This window comes from Pleurodeles waltl, chromosome 5 (assembly GCF_031143425.1).
Source record: "Pleurodeles waltl isolate 20211129_DDA chromosome 5, aPleWal1.hap1.20221129, whole genome shotgun sequence".
Taxonomy (NCBI): domain Eukaryota; kingdom Metazoa; phylum Chordata; class Amphibia; order Caudata; family Salamandridae; genus Pleurodeles; species Pleurodeles waltl.
The window spans coordinates 514,209,541-514,228,758 of NC_090444.1; the positions used below are offsets into that span (position 1 = coordinate 514,209,541).

Below are 19,218 nucleotides of genomic sequence, written 5' to 3' on the forward strand. Positions count from 1 at the left end.
TGGTCAATGCAGTGCTAGGGACCATGGCAACAACTTTCCGTACTGAACAGTCTTAACATCCTGCCAACATTTTATTGCTCCTTCTCTTCATTAGAATGAGTAAAACAGACTTCATCTCCTACACCTCAAGAGAGCTCTGAGCTTCTTCATCTACTGTACGATGGATCACAGGGTAGACAATAAGCTGTTTGTGAGTTTTTCTAATCTAAGGTGAAGAAGGGAAGGGAAGGGCAGTGCCGAAATGGGCCATCCCCAAATAGATTCTCTTTTGTATAAAGTTCTGCTATGGGCAGCCAAGAAACAGCCTCTGGGCTCATTCCACCATGCCGAAGCTGCTACCACCACCTTAGCATGTGGGATGCCGGTTTTGGATGTCTGCCAGGCAGGAATGTGGGCTTCAGTTCACAGGTTCTGGCATGATGGCCTCTTTGCCCATTCAGTCCTGCAGGATTTCCTGATCTGAACCATTCCACACACCCACCATCTCAGAAGGTATGGCTTTGGTATCTATTGACAAGGTGAAGCATGTGCGGTTAGAAATACCCATCAGAAGAACAAGGCATTTACCTTCAGTAATGCTCTTTCTGGTCAGATACTATCTCTAAACCTCAGATTCCTCACCAGACCACCCTCCTCCCCGATCTGTGGAATAGACTTCTTTGATTACTATTAAAATATTCCAATTAGAGGTCTGCACACTGGCGCGACATAAAAACGAAGGACTCAGCGCGTGCTGCCTCAGACACATATTTGAAAGAAACTGGCATTAGTGTGCGGAGGTGGCAGTTATATTGTGGTCCAAACTTTACTTCCAGGTTGGGGCGTATCCAACAAGGGTTCCATCTTATGGTGAGCAAGGTAATTGCTGAGGGAAAAAAAACGCTGTCGATCCAGTTCGGCACCTAGGGGTATCCACAATGTGAAGACAGTTAAGTAGAGCAACCACGAGTAAGAGATATTGAAAGTAAAAACATAAATAAAAGGTGTTCTTCTTGCCAACGTTTGCGCATATGAATAATAACATCCGTTTTTTGTGGCAGAGCTAGAGAATCCCCATCGCCGACTTTGTCTTGGCCAAAAACCGAATGATTTGTAAATGAGACCAGGACCCTAAAGTTGGTTTTATTTTGACCAGTATACATGTAACTTCTTATTTAATATCACATGTTTTGTTTTGTTTAGGTTTTAGGAACATGATTATGAAAAGATGGTGGTGAATACAGTATTATGATTTGAGTGCACTACAGAGTACAATAAACACGAGTTAGTAATTTATTGAAGATGTTTTTGTTGCCTAAACAGCGTATTTCAATTGCTTTATTGCTTTTTCCTGCCCAGTGCTCCTTGTAAAGTCCATTTCACAGTTGGTTGCTTGTTACTTGGAATGCTTATGGTTTGTTTACACTTATGGAAATTATACTGATTAACAAACGACCATTATTAATTTGAGCCATGTTTTGATCTTGTATTTATGTATCTGCAGTATTCGGAGTCTAACTCTAAATTGCAATTTTTATGTCATGGGTTCAGTTCTGACGTTACAGTGGGCGTTTTATTACGCCTGGGTGGAATTTTAACTACGTAGGAGTAGTCTGAAAAATTGCAGTAATTTCTTGTGACTGTTTGACGCAAAGTTACCAATAATAACACGATCACGCCCGCTCACGTAATTGAGTAATTTAGGGGCTGGTGGGGGGGTTTATCCTACAGCAAGAGCCCATTCAGCTAGTACTAGTGGCTGCTTGCACTGATGTTTGTTCTGTTGCTTTAAACATTGTTTTCTTAGTGCAAAATGCATCCTCACGTCCAATTTGGACACAAGGGTGCATCTTGCTTTTAGAAATTAGCGCCAAATGCTGGGAGTAAGGTGGGGGGAATCCTACCTTAAGTGCACATTAGACAAACTGTCTCGCTGTTCATGGTCTGGTGCGTTTAAAGCTATTTCTTAGCACAAAATGCATGCTAGCTTCCATTTTGGACACAAGGAAGCACTTGTGTGCTAAGAAAATAGCGCTAAGTGCAGAAATATTCTTTTTACGTAATTCTGGGTAATCTCACTGAATTTTAGGGTACTACCACGTCATTACACCACATAGAATTACGTGAATTACATCTACCTATAATTTATTTGTAGTTTTCATTATTCAAAAGACATGTTGTGCTTTAACAGTAAGAACTAATTTCTGAATTAACATAAAGTTGAAATGTATAGTCATGTGAAAGCTATTTCAGTGATTTTTAAGTTCATCGTTATAACTTAATTCCAGTGAAACAGATTTTAAAACCTCTGCTGTGTGCATTAGCCAGTCTTTCTATTTTTGTAGTGCTGTGGTGTCATCTTTCCCTCTTATTGTGGGAATGCTGGATAAGTAATAGGATTTGAGGGGCTTTGCAGGAAACTTTAAACTAGATGATTTTGAGAAGAGCAACATCTTTAGACACGGCTGTCCACCTAGAAGGGTTGTCAATGAAAAATCGTCCTAAGCTACTAATGTTTCAAGAATTTCTTGAATTGTAGGTGGTTGAATTCTGCCCCCAATTTAAGGTTCATATAATTACATAGTCTGGGTCCCTGCACAGAAAGAGATCTTACTCCATAGTTTTACCTTTGGAACACTTGTTCTATCAGGTTGAAGATGGATGATTGAAGGACTTTCGCTGTTGTGTAGTTGCACAATGTCTAAGTAGTTTGGCCCTCTGCAACTCTGTGCTTTGCGTGATGCTTTACACATGAAACTATTTCTTGGTTTATCAATGTAGTGGTTTAAAGGCAGTTTTCAGATGATCTAATTTTCAGGCAGTAAGGCTTTCGTTTAAAAGTGGAAGGTAATGGTACTGCTGCCAACAATTGATGGCTCTCCCCTCGGTTTACCTCTCATCCTCTCCTCATTTAGGGTGCAGGTGATTATGGTTTTTCCCAACAGTAAGCCAACGTTGGAAAATAATTTGCCGAGCTCAGTGGTTGCAAGATAGGTGTTGGAGGGGCTTTTCTATTTGGGACAGCCCCTCTGACACCATCCCCACTGTCCTTTTCCCCATCTGGTCTGCCTCTTTGGAAGAAAATTCCCAGAACCTAAGAGATATACGTTTTTCAGCTCTTTTTTCCCATATGAGTCAGTTCCTGCCATGGAGGTGAGAGCTACTTCGAGGACACAAAAACTGGGACATGGCGCCAAACTAGTAGAAGGTCAGCCCATCGTACTGTAAAAGGCCCCCATGGAGTGTCTACCTGATGTTCTCTGCAGTCTGCCATTAATTTTCTTGGTTAGACCAGTTTAGAGGATGTTGCATTCAACAGTGTCCTCATTACTAAGGCTCTGGTTAGCTTCGCTCTGTGTTGGGTTTTAAGAAATGTTAAGATAATCTGAAGCAAGAAAAGTTGACTCTCAGTAACACTTCATTAATCTAGAGAGCAAAGATGGCCTACCCTTGTGTTTTACTTTCAGGGTTGTTTTTAGTGGTACTTGTAGAATTATATGCCATTTTAATGGGACTGAGTTAAATGAAGTCTCACCAAGTCTTTAAATCTCTATTTTTGTACTGTTTAGAAAGCTAGCTTTCATCCAGTGGTAAATATTGCTGGTAATATTTAACTGACTCCCCGGGCATCTTCCCAAGAGATGTGGATATCAGCTGCATCCCACAGTAAATATACCTGATAATGCCCCATCTTCTGTGGCAGTGGAAGTATGTAAACTATGAACATGCACAATGTACAAGAGAAGCTCCTAGGCATGCTGATTTGTGAGTTTGCAACTCTGTTACTGCCGGTCCATTCCACATCTGGCGACTAAGATAATTGAGGAAAGAGTGGATACATTTAAGGTAAGGCAGTATCAGTCACCCCTGCCGGTTGTTCTGTATTTTGGTAAGACTCATAGTCCTCATCAAATGCTACGGAATAGTCAAGGAGCTGGAAAGTGACTTACTTGTGTAACATGTTTTCATCTTTTTAAAGGCTCCCAAAGTGGTTTCAGTACTTCATCTCAATCTGACTGTGTTTTTTTAAAGGTTTTATTGTTTTTAAATATTCAACCCAAAGTATACACAGACAAACAAGCCCGCCTAATAAGCTATAGTAGGGATGAAAGCATAAATCAAGTGATCCTAGGATGTTGATAACAAAAAAGTCGGCAAGCAGTGGCATCTGATTCCTTGATGGAGAGCGATCTAAATTAGGCTACTTTATGAACTTCTGAGTTCTCCAGTGAGGAAGATTGAAAGTGGGAAAAACAAGTTTTCTTCTACACATGCATCTAGGTACAGGTCAAACAATAGTTTCACTTCGTTTGCTCTATCCTGCCATGTAGATGAAACACACAAAGAAGTTGTTCGGGCACCCACAACCTACATATATTGCACTCTCAAAAGACAAGTCCTTTGCGCTCCTCAGTTCTTCATTATGGGGTATAATGTGATTCATCCATTCTCCGATAGTGTCATAATATGCCAAAATCCTCTCAAACCATACACAGTCACTTTTTTTTTTTTTAAGCAATTCCAAATCACCACTTATGCCGAGCCCTCTCTGGGAAATAAAGCCCACCTACTCCCAAGGCAGACACCAGTTCCCTATGTACTCTGTACAAAAATTACTGGAACCTGGCTCACTTTCATATGGTGTGCAAGAAGTTAATTTAAGACTCTAGAGGTGCATGTGAAAGGAAAGCATACCTTTCACTTCTGATTGTCAGGTTGAACTGACCTTTGTCCCAAAAATCGGGAAATTTATGTAAAATGAACTAAAGGGTTCGCAGGTGGACCTGACCTTTGCCCTAAAAACCAGGACATTTATTTAAAACGAATGAAAGTGTTGAGACACCGGGACAGTCTTCTGAATACCTGGACTGTCCAGGGAAATCCGGGACGTCTTGTCACCGTACATAAAACTCCATTTTAACCATTTTGTTTTTATTAATTTTTTAGTGAATGTCTTTTTTTAAAAAAATTTTTTTTATGTAAAGTGATATCTTATTACAATAAGCATGCAGCCATCACCTGCTGTGCTTCAGCATTGTGCCACATTGGCTGTAGCGCATGGGCTAACAAGGTCAGCCTCTGCACCCAACCTCCTGCAGGCTGCTAACCCCTGCCGCGCCGGTTACCCCCATGAAGGCACCCAACACCTATGTGCCTGCGCCTAGGCCCTCCATCCAGCCTCCACAGGTGGTCAAGTCCCCAGTAGTGGGCAGTCGCTCGTGGAAAACCATAGCACATTATTCCTTTTATTAATAATTTTTTTAGTCCCACATGAGTTCTGCAGGAGCAAAGCAGTCCAGGTGCTAGCTCTGGTGGGACCACACGTGGGGGACAGCACTGTGCTGCATGGGACTCTCTTGAGAGCTGTCAAAATCTCCAGCAATAGTCCCGCGGGACCAAGAGACCGAAACTTTGTAGATTTTTTTTTTTTTTTTTTTGACCGCTCTACCTTCTGAGATTTCCCTACATAAGGACAAAGGGGTCAGGTGCCAATACCCAGCCCCCTTCTACCTCAGCTGTTTTGAAGTTACAGGACATGGAGTCTGAGTCCCCATGCCCCGTAATGATGTATGCAAAATTTTCTTTCATGTTGTGGCCAGCCAATGAGAGTGCTCCGTCCTCTGGGCCTAACAGATCAGCAGGAAAAAAAAAAAAGCCTTGCGACCAATCAAAACTCTCCATTTAAAAAAAATGTATGGTCTTGTGGGGCTTCTACATGACCATCCATCGCAATATATCTATTTTTTAAGCTTAATTTCTCCAAAACACCTGAAGAGATTTACAGCAAATCACAAAAAGCACACATTCTTGGTTAAGGTCTTGTTTCTGCCAAATTTGGTGTAAATCTGTTCAAGCGTTTTGTTCTGTATATGTTGTCTAATTTTCCCTATGGAAACACTTTGTAGGAGGGAAAACGTTTTGGTACCCCGCCTTCTTTTTCTCAGCCCACGTTTGACATCTCATCCTGAAACTTTGCAGGAAGGCCCTGAGGTGAATAAAGTTGTTTTTTCTTTCCTTTGGAAAGTTTTGTAAAAAAAAAAAAAATGACGTTATTCCTATGGGAACTCTGATTCCACTTCTTGCATACAACCACAGATCAGCTGCACAGGTCCACCCATTTCCTATGTACTATGAACTGCATGCCCATTTTCACAAAGATTACCCTTCCAATAGAGTGTCTGGTGAAGTCTGCATTAGCAAAAAACAAGTACCTCTCTTGCCCTTCCCACTCCCATAAAAGCAATCTTCTTCCCTTCCCCAAAAGATGTCTTTCACAGGGGGGCCAGGGCTGTGCTTAATAAAAAATTGATAAACTACTCCCCTCTTGATCTTGGCCATCAATCTGTAAACGTTCCAAGAGAGAACATAGTTAAGTAATCTTTCATCATTCATTCCTGTACTTGTACGAGGCAGACGCAAGACCAGGCCTTCCAAACCCACCCCTTGGAAAGACTAAACACACAAAACTACCCCCCCCCCCCCTCACACCCCCCCAACACACACATTCACACAGTGGGTTTTGAACTTATCACCATCTGTTGCTCTAACATTTGGGACCTGTACGGGGAATGGAGAAGACAGAACCCACCTGTCCATTGCAACCTCAAACAAGTAAAGTTCAAACACTACATAATACATATCAGAATAGAAACAGTCTCTTACATGTAGTTAAGACTCCTACTTCCTCGGCACATAACCAATCCACAGGGCACAGTCTGCTTGAGGTTCTGGGGACCTAGATCCTGTCCAGTTTTGATCTCTCGCCAGGATTACTACTTTACAGTTCCCTCAGCACCAAGATGACTCAACTGGGCAGACCTCCAGGTTACTATATCAGAACCACATAGAACTTTAGGCAGACTTTCTGTAGCATAAATGGGAGTCTCTACTGCCTCTATAATATAACATGGATCTTCAGGAATAGGATACTTGCAACATTTAACCCGAAGCCAGACAGGGATTCTCACCCTAATCTCTGTGCAAGCATGATGCCCAGATGAAGCATGGATTGAGTCTTGGCTGACAGTCTTTGGACATTCTCCAAGACTTTTTACTTCCTCAGTTACCTCTGTCCTGTCTGCCTGTTTAAGCAGTCCCCACTCTGTCCAGAATTTGTCTTATGCCATTGTTTGTAACTTCACATGCACAGTAACAGTGTTGGCTTTCTGTATGGTGGCTGAACTGGATTCACAAACTACTTCTAGAACCTTCTGTCCTCTTAATAAGATGTACTGTCAAGTTAATTATACTGTTAGACTTGTGCCCACTTACCTTTTCCCATCATCTGGGACATTCAGTAACCCTTTAGCAGAAAGCCACCATAAATTCCAGAGCTAGATGGGAATGAAGGAGAGGTAAGCATTTGGAGCTCCTGCACAGGTGGGGGAACCTGTGTATACCCCCTCCACAGTAGCAGTTCCAACATATCAAACAAGGGAGTGCAGGCACAATCTTAAGAGAACCCTGACCTAGTGTGGTCTACACAGGAAAGAGTAGGTGCAGACGTTACTTTTGCAGGCCCAGTGGACCATATCACTCTCCGTATGCTTTACAGCCATCCCCCACATGCCCCTTCTGGGATGAGAGGGAGCTAGTCATGGAAAGCCAGTGGCTGGTCAACACATAAGTGCACCACAACACTCACCACTTATAGGAAGTTGGCTCTGTGTATACTATTTCAAAGTAAGAAATAGTGTGCACAGAGTCCAAGGGTACCCCTTAGAGGTAAGATAGTGGCAAAAGTAGATAATTCTAATGCTCTGTTTTGTGGTAGTGTGGTCGAGCAGTAGGCTTATCAGAGGGTAGTGTTAAGCATTTGTTGTACACACACAGGCAGTAAATGAGGAACACACACTCAGACTTACTCCAGGCCAATAGGTTTTTATATTGGAAAATATATTTTCTTAGTTTATTTTAAGAACCACAGGTTCAAGATTTACAATTAATACTTTAAATGTAAGGTACTTCACTTAGATACTTTAGGAACTTTGAATAAAAGCAATATCACATATAGTCTTTGTAAAAATGGCAATAAGCAATTTTTAAAGTGGACACAGTGCAAAAATCAACAGTTCCTGGGGGAGGTAAGTAAAGGTTAGTTTTGAAGGTAAGTAAAACACGTACAAGTCTCAAGTTTGGGACATAGGCAGCCCACCGTTGGGGGTTCAAGGCAACCCCAAAGTTACCACACCAGCAGCTCAGGGCCAATAAGGTGCAGAGGCCAAAGAGGTGCCCAAAACACATAGGTTTCTATGGAGAACAGGGGTGCCCCGGTTCCAGTCTGCCAGCAGGTAAGTACCCGCGTCCTCGGGGGGCAGACCAGGGGGGTTGTGTAGGGCACCGGGCGGGGAGGCCACAAGAAGGCACAGAAAGTACACCCTCAGCGGCACAGGGGCGGCCGGGTGCAGTGTGCAAACAAGCGTCGGGTTTTGTATAGGAAGTAATGGAGGGACCCGGAGGTCACTTCAACGATGCAGGCAGGCCCAGGGGGGGGCTCCTCAGGGTATCCACCACCTGGGCTAGGTAGAGGGTCGCCTGGGGGTCGCTCCTGCACTGGAGTTCGGTTCCTTCAGGTCCTGGGGCTGCAGGTGCAGTGTTGGTTCCAGGTGTCGGGTCCCCTGTTACAGGCAGTCGCGGTCAGGGGGAGCCTCTGGATTCTCTCTGCAGGCGTCGCTGTGGTGGCTCAGGGGGGTCGTCTCTGGTTACTCACGGGCACGCAGTCGCCGGGGAGTCCTCTCTGAGGTGTTTGTTTTCTGCAGGTCGAGCCGGGGGCATCGAGTGCAGAGTGGGAAGTCTCACGCTTCCGGCGGGAAACGTGAAGTCTTTAAAGTTGCTTCTTTGTTGCAAAGAAGTTGCAGGTTTTTGAACAGGGCCGCTGTTCACGGGAGTTTCTTGGTCCTGTAGTCCAGGGCAGTCCTCTGAGGCTTCAGAGGTCGCTGGTCCCTGTCAGATGCGTCGCTGGAGCAGGTTTTCGTAGTTTGAGACAGGCCGGTGGGGCTGGGGCCAAGTCAGTCGTTGTCTTCCTCCTCCTCTGCAGGCTTGTAGGTCAGCAGTCCTCCTTCTTTCTTCAGGTTGCAGGAATCTAGTTTCCTTGGTTCTGGGGAGACCCTAAATACTTAATTTAGGGGTGTGTTTAGGTCTGGGAGGGCAGTAGCCAATTGCTACTGACCTTGAGAGTGGCTACACCCTCTTTGTGCCTCCTCCCTGAGGGAAGGGGGGCACATCCCTATTCCTATTGGGGGAATCCTCCAAAACCAAGATGGAGGATTTCTAAAGGCAGGGGTCACCTCAGCTCAGGACACCTTAGGGGCTGTCCTGACTGGTGGGTGACTCCTCCTTGTTTTTCTCATTATCTCCTGTGGACTTGCCGCCAAAAGTGAGGGCTGTGTCCAGGGGGCGGGCATCTCCACTAGCTGGAGTGCCCTGGGGCATTGTAACACAAAGCTTGAGCCTTTGAGGCTCACTGCTAGGTGTTACAGTTCCTGCAGGGCGTATGTGTTAAGCATCTCCACCCAGTGCAGGCTTTGTTTCTGGCCTCAGAGAGCACAAAGGCTCTCACCCCAGGGGGTCAGAAACTCGTCTCTCAGCAGCAGGCTGGCACAGACCAGTCAGTCCTGCACTGAAGGATTGGGTAAAATACAGGGGGCATCTCTAAGATGCCCTCTGTGTGCATTTTATAATAAATCCAACACTGGCATCAGTGTGGGTTTATTATTCTGAGAAGTTTGATACCAAACTTCCCAGTATTCAGTGTAGCCATTATGGAGCTGTGGAGTTCGTTTTTGACAAACTCCCAGACCATATACTTAATATGGCCATACTGTACTTTCAATTTCTAAGAATAGACTTAGACACTGTAGGGGCATATTGCTCATGCAGCTATGCCCTCACCTGTGGTATAGTGCACCCTGCCTTAGGGCTGTAAGGCCTGCTAGAGGGGTGACTTACCTATGCCACAGGCAGCATTTTGTGTGCATGGCATCCTGAGGGGGATGCCATGTCGACTTTGCCTTTTTCTCCCCACAAACACACACAATCTGCAATGGCAGTGTGCATGTGTTAGGTGAGGGGTCCCTTAGGGTGGCACAACATATGCTGCAGACCTTAGGGACTTTCCCTGGTCACAGGGCCCTTGGTACCACTGGTACCTTTTACAAGGGACTTATCTGTGTGCCAGGGGTGTGTCAATTGTGGAAACAATGGTACATTTTAGGTGAAAGAACACTGGTGCTGGGGCCTGGTTAGCAGGGTCCCAGCACACTTCTCAGTCAAGTCAGCATCAGTATCAGGCAAAAAGTGGGGGGTAACTGCAACAGGGAGCCATTTCCTTATGCCTCTCCATCTACCTTCTGTGACTGAGCATAGGACCACATTGAAGTCATTCTTTTGCTGATCTACTCAAAAGAGCAGGAGGGCAGTGTTATTCAGCAGTCCCTCATTTGGGCCTACTCAGACCTCCATGTGATGGTCCCCTCAAGGGATTGACGCAGGTCATTTTTGTAAGTGTCTAGTTCCCAGACATCTTGCAGAGAGCCCAAAGCTCTCTGACAGCCAGTCACTGCCAGCTCTCCTCCACAGATCTGTTTGGTAAAACTACAAGGGAAATTATCAGTCACTCCTCCACAGCCTTACCTTGGAGTTACTCCAAGGCTATTCTCCTGCACCCAACCACATTCCATGCCAGTTTTCTGCACAACCACTTGCCTTTTGGATCCACAGGGACATCAGACTCTATTGCCACCTGCCAGTTGGAGATTGAAATATAGGGAGGCTAGGGCACCATCTTTGGGAGGTAGTACCAGGAAGACACACCAGTGTCATCTGTAACCGAGCAGTTTGTTATAGGCGGAATCCCTGCCGTAAGCTAGATGGCTGGTTTCAGCCATTTCTATTGATATTGCAGATGCCTTGTCATGTCTCTTGCGCAACATTTACTAGGATTGCTTAGATCTGAGATTGCATGCTAGTTCATTAAGATAGCTGTGTCCACCTGCTTTTTCTTTATAAGAGACATGACAGTTTCACTGAGAAAAGCTCACAGTGATTTGATTGTTGAGATAAAAACACTACAACAAATAACTAAACTCAAATATATACTTTTATGTTCTATTTTGCCAGTGGATGTAGTGCTGATAGCTACTGGCCAATTTCGGAGTTACTAGGATTTTTTAAAGTTTTGATATTGTACACGACATGAGTCTACCATTGCTAACAGGTGGTTTTTTCAGCTTCAATCACAATTACATAAAAAAATAACTAAGAAAAACAAAATATGCAGTAAATTTACATCACATATTTATAATATAAGTTACTAATCAAAACGACTTGTAAATAGTTCAATGAAAAATCCCAAAATATTTCATATCATTTTGATTTAATTTTAAGGGGAATGAGAGATCAACAACATTCATCCACAAAGTAGCTACCTCCGGTTTGTGAAGGAGGTTCTCCAAATGATGACTGCATGACTAGCTATACACAAAAAATGTTCAAATAATTACACTTTCATATATTTAAATATCAAACTCACTATACATCATATAACCTTTTATAAAAATATAAAAAGGACTATAACCTATTTCAATTTAGGTAAAAACAGGCAAATTCATCACAACAATTAGAAATTTTTGAAAAAGGAAATCTAGATTATAATTCCCTACAAAGAGATTTGCACAACCCTACACATAGATTATCAATCTTATTATACATCTAATAAGCTTCTAAAAATGTAAAAAGTCTAAGACAGATAATTTATTTTTGAGGGGATATAAGACAAGGATGTACAACATCAGATGAGACCTTATCAAAGCGGTAAAGAGGGAGTATAAATAGTATTTCTGTGCACTTAATAACGCCGTACAAGCAAAAAGCACACAATCTGAATCTTGATTGCCCCCTTTACACAATTTACATACGTGGTCTTCTCTTTTTTGCAGTTTTCCATGCACCAATTATAATTCTTAGATTCAGTCTCTTCTGAAAGATTATTTTTCTCATCCGATAGTCTAAATTCCATTCTAAATATCGTTGTGCAGATTTTTCCTTATGAATAGAACTAATATAAAATAAGTTAATTTTGTCATTACATGTGTCTGTCCATTTGCCTATTAAGTACTGGGCAAGAGTTCTTAAGAAACTGCTTTATCTCCCCTCTCGTGATATTTATAAATATTTGTTTCTCCAGTTTAAATATTTTTAAGGCAAATAATAAGCTTTGGACAAATATCAGAAAGAAGCCATGTGCCTTCATAATCTTACTGGCTAACCGTTCTCTCAGGGAATTATTTTGAAACTGCAACAGGCAGAGTCCCTAAGGTAATATTGCTTTTGCCTGGTACATAAGCGCAGAGCAATCCAAATTCCAGTCAAATAGCACGTATACTGGTCAGACGTATTTAAAGAGAACAGCTTTCTGAGGATTTTCCCTTCCACCAAGTCCATGAAGGCTCAGCTCTTGATATCAATTCTTAGCCACATAAAATACAGTAGGGGGGAATGTTTATTCAACATAACGTTAAGATATGTAAAACTAGTCTGCAACTATGTGTATTGTAAAAACTTTGTAGCCCATTCGCATGATTCATTGCTCTCTGGGTAATATTGTCTGTGAGTGCTTTATCGTCTAATGATAAGCTAGAGTTTCCCCAAATAGGTACACTTTTACTTCTTCCAGCGGTTCCATCCCCACCAGCCACTTAAAACATGTTTTTTTTCCACTGGTTTTTACCTTTAAAAGTAAAAAATGTTCCTTTTTGCTGTATTAATTTTCAAAACATTACTATCAGGAAAAGCTTTCAAATTGTGCGTTCTTATTTGTAGCCCTCTGGGTGTCAGATCGAGAATTACTATGTTGTCAGTGTAAAGCAGGTATGGTAATTTATGCCCGCCCACTATGGGAGAAGGTCACCTGCAGATTTATATTGTTACCATGTTTGCATACTTTTTTCAGTGTGTGCGTATATATATGTGTGTGTTTTTATATATGTTTGATGGCAGGTGTAGCTGCAGATACACATGCTGTGCATATATCGCCATCTGGTGTTGGGCTCGGAGTGTTACAAGTTGTTTTTCTTAAAAAAAACTTTTTTTTTCGAGTCACAGGATCGAGTGACTCCTCTTGTGATAGTGCGCATGGGCATCAACTCCTTTGTTAGATTGTTTTCTTTCCTCAGTCGGGTTCGGACATGTTCCCTCTCGCTCCGGGATTTTCGGTCTGGAAATTCTCTGGACTTTCCATCTTTCTCTCATACCGTCGGTATTGTTTCGAACGTGGTTTCCTTCTACACTCGATCCGATAGTACCGTCGGGCTCAAATAAACACCCTTTCTGTCGCCCGCACCCTACTCTGGCCTGTTCGGGCCTACTGCGTCATAGGCTCATGGATTGGACCCCATTCCGATTCTGTTCTCGGTGCCATGTCAAGTTTCCATACACCGACCAGCACTTGGTGTGTAATCTTTGCCTTTCTCCAAAACATAGAGAAGAAAGCTGTGAGGCGTGCTGGTCTTTTCGATCGAAAAAAACGTTGCGTGATCAAAGGGCAAGAAGATTGGAGATGGCGTTGAAACTCACAGAGCCCACCACCGATGTTCTTGGCAAAGAGCAGGCAGAAACAGCAGTTTCGATTCCAGACTCCGACTCCAAGCAGGATTCAGAGTCGGACAGCTAGGCAATATCGGTGACGCAGTACGTGAGTACACCTGCCCCAACACCAACAACTACAAAATCAGGCAAGGACTTGGGTTCCTCACTGCTTTTTAGCCATGGTTCCACCCGGAAAAAATTAATCGTCGACCGACCCTTGGGTTCGGCGCCGAAAAAGCCCAGGGCACTCCCTCAACAGGCTACCATGTCTGTTTCGGTGTTGGGGTCAGCGCAAAATGCAGGCCTCCACCTCCGAACCAAGTCGACGTCCCACAGCATCGGATCCGGAACAAGCGCGCTCTGCTTCGGAGCCGAAACACCTCGGTCCAACTTTGGAGCCGAAAAAATCCACCTACACAGAAGAACCAGGGCTTCGAATGAAGCATGTGCCCAAGAAATGTCTTGAACATTCCTCTAAAAGCACAGATACGCTTCAGAACATCAAATGGAGGAATCAGACATTCAACCCATTCTGGACGCTATGGACAGCAAACAAAGGAGAACTCAAATCAAGAAAGAGACTGGAAAAATTACTTCTCCGCCTCCACATGTTAGCATTCCAGGAAACTCTGGCTACTGCCCACCACCGGCAAAAATCTACAAGCAAAAGGAAAAGCCAAAACCTGTTGAGCTTTCTCCACCACATTCACTGCAACTTTCCTTTTTACCACAACCTCTTACTCCACCACCTTCACCCACACACTCACACTTCCTCACAAGATGAAGAAAGGGGTGATTCTGTCTACACCTTAGATCCATGGGATATCTACTATTCAGATCCAATCCCATCGAACAATCCGTATTTGTATGCTAACAGATCATCTCCACCTGAGGATAGTACAGCATACAACCAAGTTATCTCCAGAGCATCTGCATACCATGGAGTGCAAATGCATGCAGAACCTTTAGAGGAGGACTTCCTTTTCAATACCCTATCCTCAACTCAAATCAGTGTCTACCAATGCTTCCTGGTATGCTTAAACATGCAGACGATATTTTCAAAGAGCCAGTTAAAGCCAGAGTCCTAACACCAAGAATTGACAAAAAATATAAGCCTGCACCAACAGACCCAATTTACATTTCGCAGCAGTTACCGCCAGAGTCTATTGTAGTCAGTGCAGCCAGGAAGCGCACCAATAGTCATCTGGGGATACCCCTGACAAAGAAAGCCATAAATTTGATGCAGCAGGGAAAAGGGTAACAACACAAGCAGCCAGTCAGTGGCGTATTGCGAATTCCCAGGCCCTGTTAGCTAGATACAACAGGGCACATTGGGATGAGATGCAAGAATTCTTGCAATATCTCCCCAAAGAACACCAAAAAAGGGTGCAGCAAATTGTAGAGGAAGGTCAGGCCATCACAAAACAATCAAATTAGGTCTGCTGTAGATGCAGCTGATACTGCAGCTAGAGGAATCAATACCAGCATTACCATTAGGCAACATGCTAGGTTGAGGTCCTCTGATTTCAAACCTGAAATAGAGCAGGCGGTCCTTAATATGCCATTTAACAAACAGCTTTTTGGACCAGAGGTGGACGCAACTATAGAAAAAACGTAAAAAAGATTCAGACACAGCAAAAGCCATTGGAGCCCTTTATACTACACCATTTTGGGGTTCCTTTCGAAAACCACAATTTAGAGGAGGATTAAAACCCAAATTACAGAGGCTTCCACCTCCCACTCAAAACAAGGACAGCAGTATTAAACAAGGGGGTCATTCAGGAGCTGCTACAGAGGACAACATTTCAGGTCCAGAGGTAAATTCCCTGCCTTAAAGGGTGCTTCTACATCCACAAAACAATAACTTCCCTAACATTCCACAGCAACATACATCTCCTGTGGGAGGAAGAGTGCAGCAATTCCATTCTCACTGGCAACAGATTACTACAGATCAATGGATACTCTCAATTATCCGTAATGGTTATTGCCTAAAGCTCATCTCTACTCCACCAAACAATCCACCCCGGTCTCACAGGTTCTCTCTAGAACACACAACTCTGCTCAAACAGGAGGTACAATCTCTACTACTAAAGGAGGCAATAGAAATAGTTCCATCACTCAGCAAGGAACAGGAGTATATTCCCTATACTTCCTTACACCAAAAAAGGATGGTAGTCTTTGACCCGTTCTCAACCTCAGGCCTCTAAATCTATACATTCCCTTGCTACAAAAACAAGATTACATGACAGTGTTAGACCTAAAGGATGCTTACTTCCACATTCCAATACATCCAGCTCACCGCAAGTATTTAAGGTTTGTAATAGCCGGCAAGCACTATCAATTCAAAGTACTACCCTTTGGAGTAACAACAGCACCAAGAGTATTCACAAAATGTCTTGCTGTAGTTGCTGCATACCTCAGAAGACAGCACATACATGTCTTCCCCTATCTAGATGACTGGTAAATAAAAGCCAGCACAATTCAAAACTGTCAACAGCACACACACTACACAATAAATACTCTACAAAAATTAGGGTTCACAGTCAATTACCAGAAATCTCACCTTCAGTCTGCACAAATTCAAACTTATCTAGGAGCAATTCTGAACACTCAGTCAGCATTAGCCTACCTAAATCCACAATGAATAGAAGCATTTCAGACTCACATATCCCAATTGCAGGCCAACCAAATTTACACAGTAAGGTTTGTCATGAGACTTTTGGGAATGATGGCATCATGCATAGCCATTTCAGGACCCTGTACACACGTCCCTCACTATGATACTCATAACTCCCAAATGGGCATGTCAACACTGATACACAACACTGTTGGATCTCTCAGTAGCACCACATTACAAGCTTCCAAACAGACCAGACCTTTTGACTCAAAATAAAGGTCAAATCAGGCATCCCAATCCCAGTATGCTCAACCTGATGATTTGGCTCCTGAGGTCATAGAATTTGGATACCTTCAGCTTTCATCAGAATGTATTGACATTCTAAAACAAGCACGTAGACCTACAACCAGGCAGTGCTACGCTAATAAATGGAAGCGTTTTGTATATTACTGCTAGCCTAATAACATTGATCCACTTAAAGCATCAGTACCGGATATTGTGTGTTATTTGCTTCATTTACAAAAATCAAATCTGGCATATTCATCTATTAAAATTCATTTAACAGTAATATCAGCCTTCCTCCAAAACAGACAACATACCTCTCTATTTAGAATTTCTGTCATTAAAGCATTTATGAAAGGGCTTCAACAAGTTATTCCACCTAGAGTACCACCAGCTCCTGCCTGGAATCTTAATGTTGTGCTCACAAGACATATGGGTCCACCATTTGAACCCATGCACTCTTGTGCGATTCAATTTCTCTCATGGAAGGTTGCTTTCTTGGTAGAAATTACTTCCTTAAGAAGAGTAAGTGAAATTCAAGCATTTACCTTTAGAAGAATCCTTCTTCCAAGTACACAAACACAAAATAGTACTTCTGACAAATCCAAACCTTTTACCTAAAGTGGTTTCACCCTTTCACATTAATCAGTCAGTTGAATTGCCAGTCTTCTTTCTACAGCCAGATTCTGTCGCTGAAAGAGATCTCCACACTCTTGATCTCAAAAGAGCTCTAATGTGTTATGTAGACAGAACTAAAGACTTTAGAAAAACTAAACAACTTTTTGTTGCTTTCCAGCAACCTCATAAAGGTAATCCTATTTCCAAACAAGGATTAACTAGATGAATTGTTAAGTGTATTCAAACTTGCTATCTCAAAGCTAAAAGACATATATTAATAACTCCAAAATCACATTCCACTCTAAAAAGGGTCACATCTGTTCAGAACATTTAGTGCTGCAGGTTCACATGCGCCTTTCCTCCCTCCTTCCTCCCGGAAGCCTGTAGTCGTCGTAGTACTTAATTATGTAAATATGTAGATACATTACATGGATATCTTCTTTACTTTCTATATGTATATATATTTGTACCTACACAATTCTTCACGCCTTACTTCACCCTCTTGCGGGAAAACAGTTTAATAAAGGAGTCGATGCCCATGCGCACTATCACTGAGAGGAGTCACTTGATCCTGTGACTCGAACAAAAAAAAGGCTTCTTTGAAGAAAAACAACTTGTAACACTCCAAGCCCAACACTAGATGGCAATATATGCACAGCATGTGAATCTGCAGCACTATATGCCACGAACAAATATACACTGGGTAAGTGACTTTTTCAATATATGATAAAGATCTGCACGATATGTTTTGCGTTTCGAAGTTATGCAATGGCGGTCAATAAAGTGGTGCTTTGCATCCTCTGCCTTTAGTTTGTTTCCGTGGATTTCAGGTGATCACAGCTAAACTAGTCAGTGGACATGGTCTGTCATCTACGGGTCCAAAGACGTTGAAGTTTTTCTTAGTGTGTTTCTGTGGGGATCCAGGCTTTTTCAGTCGTCCTGGGGTGTGCTTCACCACGCTTGTGAATCATTTGTTAGCATGCTTGCCCAATAACAACCTTGCTACACTTCTTCTGTAGTGGGCTCTGAAAACTGTTTGTGGGCCCTATAATTGCACTTAAAACTCCTGCCATTCCTTTGTACAGTCATATTGCAGTAGTTTAAAGGACCAGACTGACAAGTGATTTGCAAAACCCAGCTTTCTCCAGCAACTGTTTGAGTCTTGAAAGATGTAAACTTGGGGAAACCACATCCAAATCCCAGGTAACCTAACTTCTAACACACAAGAGGAAGGATTTTTTGCCAATATTCGAAGGCAGTGGTTCCCAACCTGTGGTCCGGGGACCCCTGGGGGTCCGCGAAGCCTTCTTAGGGGGTCTGCGAGAGCCTAGAAAATTAAAAAATATTAACAAATATTGACAAATTAGGTCCCCCAGCTTCCAGTAATGACTCAGGTGGGGGTCCCTGTATTCCCATGATGAGTCAGTGGGGGTCCCTGGGTTCCATTAATGTTAAAGTGGGGCTCCACAGAAATCAAAAGGTTGGGAACCACTGTTCTAAGGCATTCAAGCCTACATGTGCCTTAAAAGAAGTCTGTATGAGCCCCTTAGAGAACTGTAGCTCCTTTACGTTTGGTTACTTAACGATCATCCAACCCCAATTATGTTGGAGGCTTTCCTCATTTTACAAGACTTACCTTTCAGGTCAGCAGCAAATCTGTTTTCAAGGTGAGAAATGGGCAGTCAAAACCTCCTAACAATTTTCTAAGGGAGCTGAAGGGTGGAGATCAGAGGCCACTAAGTAAATCAAGTTCGACGAAGGAAAAATGAAGGGGTATAATTATTGATCAGAAAAATGAACGAGTGGATGGAAGAGGGAAATGATGAAAAGATGGATTCTTGGATCCGTGTGTGAATATAATGCTCCTTGGATGGAATGCTGTTAAGCGGTGGTTCCCAACCTGTGGTCCTGGGACCCCTGGAGGTCCGCAAAGCATCCTCAGTGGGTCCGCAACTGCTTAGAAAATTCAATAATATTAACAGAGTAGGTCCCCAGCTTTTTGTATTGGCTCAGTGGGAGTTCACCAGATTCCAATAATGATTCAGTGAGGGTCCCCGGGTTCCAGTAATGATAAAGTGGGGGTCCTCAAAAGTTTGGGAACCGCTGCTCTAAAGCATAACAGAAGGATAGAAAGGTGA

General features: G+C 43.0%; 1 protein-coding gene across 6 annotated transcripts in view; it reads left to right on the forward strand.

The window, feature by feature from the left end:
* REPS1 (RALBP1 associated Eps domain containing 1) overlaps positions 1-19,218 on the forward strand; it is a 748,137-nt gene that overhangs the window by 477,392 nt on the left and 251,527 nt on the right. The window lies entirely within an intron of this gene.